At 46.7% G+C, this 6,000-nt stretch overlaps 1 protein-coding gene across 6 annotated transcripts in view; it reads right to left on the bottom strand.

Moving 5' to 3' along the window:
• LOC115284007 (protein S100-A12-like) overlaps positions 1 to 6,000 on the bottom strand; it is a 33,010-nt gene that overhangs the window by 11,078 nt on the left and 15,932 nt on the right. For 2 of the 6 annotated variants that reach the window (XM_029930561.1, XM_029930564.1), the window contains exons 1-2: positions 4,526 to 4,633; positions 2,666 to 2,915 (exon numbers count right to left, since the gene is read on the bottom strand). The exons of 2 other annotated variants lie outside the window; for them this stretch is intronic. The gene's annotated coding sequence lies outside the window, so the exon portion shown is untranslated. Of the gene's footprint in view, positions 1 to 2,665; positions 2,916 to 4,525; positions 4,634 to 6,000 lie in introns of those variants that run through there. 2 more of the 6 variants (XM_029930565.1, XM_029930566.1) reach the window with 1 other exon arrangement.

Genomic DNA, 6,000 nt, shown 5'->3' with positions numbered 1-6,000 from the left:
TAGGCTCAGTCATGGTGGGGTCAACCTTTCACAAAGGGCTCAGCCCTGAGGGCTTCCAGCTTACTGGAGTCACTGAGGCTAATCCCAGAAGGGGAGAAGACTCTGGGCCAGTGAAAGAGGGAAAAGAGAAAGGGGCACACTTCATTTGAGAAAGCAGCTAAGGGCCCTATACAGGCCAGAGGACCAAGCTGGGGCTTGATTTACACTCAGAAGATCAATCCAATTGGAACTTCTAAAGCTCTGAAGGTCCAAGAAGGGGCTGTTTATGAGACAACCTCAAAGGGCCTTGAAAAAATTTTTAAAAAGCTACACTTTCACTTTACCTTTGGGGAAGATGGCCATTTTCTGGTGCCCTGAGTCCATTCTGTGAATCTGTCTCTAGCATTCCAGAGACTAAAACTCAGGAGCACAGAAGATGAGTGTGTGGAGTTCCTCCTCCCACAAGGGGTCAGTTTAGTTACCATGAGGACCCTCCTCCTGCCCCCAGCTGCAGAAACAAACGCTAGGGGGAGGTGACAAAAACTCAGGTCAGGGGAGAGGCAGCTAGACACCTTTCCCATGGCCATCCAAAAGGAAGTCAATGGAGGTCTCCACTCCCCCAGCCTGCATCCTACTGCAGAGAACAAGGAAAAGAAAAAAGAAGTTTCCCTCAGCAGGGATCAAGGGGCATCCCTTCCCAGTCTCCAAGAGCCCCAGAACTGGAGAAACCCATAACCCTGCAGATGAGATAGGGTAGGTAAAGACTGCACCGTGTCTAAGTCCCAATCACCACACCACTGTGTCAATGCCTGTGCCAGGAGTCATCCACTCCCAGGGCAGCCGGGACCACCAGAGATTCCACCAGACTAAGTGGCAGCTCAGACAGAGCAGGTGTTGGGGTTTGTACGTCAAAGCAAGCAATTACTGCCCTGCAGGAGATGGCAGGACCCTCTCCTCACCCAGGTTCCCTTGCAGGGTTCCTTGGGGTCCCCAGGAGAATACACCCTCACCAGAACTGGTTTTCAGTAAGGCACACCATTTTTTTGTTTATTTTTTTTTTAGTAATCTCTACACCCAACGTGGGGCTCAAACTCACAACCTTGAGATCATTCGCAGATGACATGATACTCTACATGGAAAACCTGATCGACTCCACCAGAAGCCTTCTAGAACTCATCAATGAATTCAGTAAAGTTGCAGGGTACAAAGTCAACGTACAGAAATCAGTTGCATTTTTATACACCAAAAATGAAGCAACAGAAAGAGAAATCAAGAAACTGATCCCATTCACAATTGCATGAAAAACCATAAACTACCTAGGAATAAACCTAACCAAAGATGTAAAAGACCTGTATGCTGAAAACTATAGAAGACTTATGAAGGAAATTAAACAAGACACCAAGAAATGGAAAAACATCCTGTGCTCATGGATAGGTAGAATAAACATTGTTAAAATGTCATTATTACCCAAAGCAATTTATACATTCAATGCAATCCCCATCAAAGTTGCACCAGCATTCTTCTCAAAGCTAGAACAAACTATCTTAAAATTTGTATGGAACCACAAAAGACCCCGAATAGCCAAAGTGATATTGAAGAAGAAAACCAAAATGGGAGGCATCACAATCCTAGACTTTAGCCTTTACTACAAAGCTGTCATCATCAAGACAGTATGGTATTGGCACAAAAACAGACACATAGACCAATGGACTAGAATAGAGAACCCAGAACTGGACCCACAAGTATATGGCCAATTACTCTTTGACAAAGCAGAAAAGAGTATCCAATGGAAAAAAGACAGCCTCTTCAGCAGGTGGAACAGGAAATAGCCTCCTTGACCTCAATCGCAGCAATTTCCTCCTCTACACATCCCCAGAGGCAAGGGAATCAAGAACAAAAATGAACTACTGGGACTTCATCAAGATAAAAAGCTTCTGCAAGGCAAAGGAAACAACCAAAAAAACTAACAGGCAACCGACAGCATGGGAAACGATAGTGGCAAATGGCATATCAGATAATGGGCTAGTATCCAAAATCTACAAGGAGGTCACTAAACTCCATACACAAAAAATGAATAATCCAGTGAAGAATTGGGCAGAAGACCTGAACAGACACTTCTCCAGAGAGGACATCCAGATGGCCAACAGGCACATGAAACGATGCTCAGCATCACTTACCATCAGGAAGATACAAATCAAAACCACACTGAGATACCACCTCACACCGGTCAGAGTCGCTAAAACGAACAAGTCAAGAGACTACAGATGCTGGCGAGGATGTGGAGAAATGGGCACCCTCCTACACTCTTGGTGGGAATGAAAACTGGTGCAGCCTCTCTGGAAAACAGAGTGGAGGCTCCTCAAAAACCTATCAATAGAACTCCCCTATGACCCAGCAGTAGCACTGCTAGGGATTTACCCAGGGGATACAGAAGTGCTGATGCATAGGAGCACATGCACCACAGTGTTCATAGCAGCATTTTCTACAATAGGCAAATCATGGAAAGAGCCTTAATGTCCATCAACTGATGAACTGAATATGGAAAACGAACCATGGACTGAAGGGGGAGGAAGGAAAGGTGATGGTCATGGTGGGGGCACTTGTGGGGAGAAGCACTGGGTGTTATATGGAAATCAATTTGAAAATAAACTATTAAAACTGAACCCAACTAACATGGATAGGTTACCTGTTTCTCTGAGAGCGTGCTTTTCCAGGTGCTCTGTGGACCTCAGGATCCCCATTGCCCTGTGTGTCTCTGTGCCCATGGATAGCACTTCCAGAGAGGAAAAGATCCCATGGTTGGGAGAGAAGCACATCGGGCACAGGCGGGAGCTCAGAGACAGAGCTTTGAGCCACGAGGGCTATGATTCCATGTGTGGGGACCGGGATTTCCATCTTCCTCATTCTGTAGTTCTTCACATACAAATAAGCAGCCTCTGTAGGGGAGGGGCAGGGGGTGGTGGGTGATCCCGGTCTTAGATACCTTCCTATCTTGAATATGCTAGTTTGTTAATTTGGTATTAAGTCCAAAAATCTTCTAGGAAAAGACCCCTTGCTGTTCTACATTTCCAGACACGTGGGGACACTAGTTTATCCCAATAACATCCGTTCACCACCCCAAAGCTATAAGCGGAACCCAAAGTATGGGCAGAGATTTTGGCACTGATGCTGCCTCCTTGGAAGCTGGTGGTGGGGAAGCTGGCAGGAGATGAGCACTGCTTCTTTGGGTTTCTGCTTTTTGCCGGTGTCAGTGCTTTGTTCTGCTCAATGACCACAGCATTCATTTCTGTTCCGCAGGCCATCATGTATGCAAGAGGACCTGCTCCTGTCCCTGGATCACCTTGCAATCCCTACCCCATGGACCGCTCTTCATCACCAATCATGGGCTATATGGGCCACCTCCCCCTCCTCCACCTACTCTATTTGTTAAGATGACCTGAACTGGATGAGTGACCGGTAAAGCACATTCATCTTCTTTGTGAATGACTTCATGGGAATGATGTAGAGATTGTTGTGAGTCTTGGAACTTCAACTGCCAACCTGCCTGAGGACATTGAACACACCTCAAGTTTCCCAGGACGTACATACAATGGGTGGTGTCACTTCCCTGGATAAAGGTGAGCTATAGGTGTCTCTGGTCAAAGTGAAAGAGGATTTTTTTTTAACACAAAAGCAGGCATATCAACAGTACTGGTAGGTATTTTGGAGACACAGTGTTTTGGGTTCTGTAAAGAATGAGACGCACCCCTAACTTTTAGTGCCTCGGGTGTCCTGTTTGAAAGTGGGATACATGCATTAAGTGACACAGACCTGTGATCACCATAATAGAAACACCAGTGAAGGAATTGGGGAAAGTTGAATCACTGAGGGATAGAAGGGAAGTTGTGGACAATAAGCAGAGTTTGAGGAGATGCAGAGGGGAGGGGATGGGGTCAGTGAGCTGCAGTTGGTGGTCATTCCTGGGCACAGCCTGAGCAGGGAGAGTGAGGTTCACCCAGAGCTGCTATCTGGGATCACTCTCAATGCAAAATGCAGCGTTCATCTCTCAAATGTCAGTGTTGCCAAAGTGCACCTAGGCAGTCATCTAAAAAGATTGTTGTGTCCCTGGGTTTTCTGAAGGTTCTGGGTATTGGGAGAGTGGGGAATGCCTTGGAGATACAGGAAATTTAACTTGGTCTTATGAAAATGCTTGTCTGCCCAAGTTCATATTCCTCAGTGAGACAGGATCTAGATCAGGTGAGTGCCTGCATTGGCCTTTAGCCCAGGCCAACCTACAACTCAGGGTTGGCTGGAAGCGGCCCCTGCTGGATCCCTGTCATCACCTCGACTACAGCATTCCATCTCCTCAAACTTCTCCCACAATATCCCGAGTCTTTGCCTGTGTTCCTGCTGTCTCAGCCCTAATGCCAGTTCTCAGTGGGACCTACACAGAGCCTCAGCTGTGTTATCTGTGAAATAGGGGTAGTATTTGTCTCTAAGAACATTATGAAAAGAAGACATTAAATACATAAAGCATCTGAAAAATGTCTGGGAAGTATCCACTCACCCTTCTCACAGTTTCACTGAAGGTATCTCCACACGGGCGCCTGGGTTGCTCAGTTGGTTGAGCATCTGACTTCGGCTCAGGTCATGATCTCACAGACCGTGGGTTTGAGCCCTGCGTTGGGCTCTAGGCTGATAGTTCAGAGCCTGGAGCCTGCTTCAGATTCTGTGTCTCCCTCTCTCTCAAAAATACACATTAAAAAAATATTTTTAATAAAAAAAAGATATCTCCACACAAATGATGACCAAAAAAATATGTTCATAGAAGTTCATTCAACTAAGACTGTTAATACCTCAGCCCAGGGATTGGGAATTGGTGTTTTATACAATGAGACAAAGACCCTCATTTTTCTATTAAAATTCAGGCCCTAGCAGACAGAGAAAGAGAACATAATTATGAGAATGTGTATATTCAGAGATCTACATCTGAGAGCTAAACATAATCATTTTCCATTACATGCAGCCACACATGGAAGTGTGCATCTGAGGCCACAGATAAAGTATGCAAGACAGAATGCATGTATGAAAACATAAAATCATAGGGAAATTTTTGAAATTTCAAGAGGACTATGCAAGGTGAGAGACTATGGTGATTATATATTTTTAAAAAGGTGTCAGATCAGCCTGAATGCTTTCCCTACCCATCCCCTCCACTTTGTCCTTCCTATGTCCCCTAATAGCCTTTCCCCACTCTCTGTGTCCGCTTCTGCTTCTAGGAGGACCGAGTCTCCTCACTCCCCATTGCTGCACACAGTGGGGTTCCTGGACACACAGGGAACAAGCGGACAGAAGTGGTGGTGATGGAGGAGAGTAGCAAGATCACCCTTTGTGCAGGGGGCTCCGAGGGAGTTTTCTGGGGTGGCAGGAACTTCCTATATCTAGATTTATGGGGTGTTTGTGCTCATTTATTGTAGAAATATTCACTGACTCCCTGGTGCCTCAGGGTCAGACAGACAGGTGTCTGTCCCTAGCATATGGCTGACTTCTAATGGTGGGTGAGGGACCAGCCCTGACTGTGGGAGATGACATGTGTGAGGAGGCCACACATGATGTCCAACCCCTGCCCAGGATGCCAGCTCTCCCCAGACAGCACCATGTGCAGGAGGGCTCTGAGAAGCTGAGATTTCTTGATCAGTCCCGTGAACTCCATAACCCTCCTCCAGATGCCTCACTGAGGGACGGCCAGGGCAGAGGCCAGCAGCTGGAGGACACCCTGATCATGGCTGGAGGGAGCAGGGGGCCTGGGGGATTGAGGCAGAGAAAGGGACAGACGGAAGGGAGTGACAGAAAGTTTGAGAGACAAAGGAAGGGAAGGGAAGAGAATGGACTTTTCTCTACCGGCTTTGCCTACGTTTCTGTGTGAACAAAAGGGGATTCTTATCTCCAAGGGTGGGGAAGAGGGCTGGCAAAAAGACAGAGCAACATTAGTACCCAGGATATCTGCCTTCATCTGGAGGAAGCCCGTGCTTTCTGTCATAT

The sequence above is a fragment of the Suricata suricatta genome, chromosome X (assembly GCF_006229205.1).
Source record: "Suricata suricatta isolate VVHF042 chromosome X, meerkat_22Aug2017_6uvM2_HiC, whole genome shotgun sequence".
Lineage (NCBI taxonomy): Eukaryota > Metazoa > Chordata > Mammalia > Carnivora > Herpestidae > Suricata > Suricata suricatta.
The sequence above is the reverse complement of the archived record's forward strand: the minus strand, read 5'-3'. Positions and strand labels throughout refer to the sequence as shown.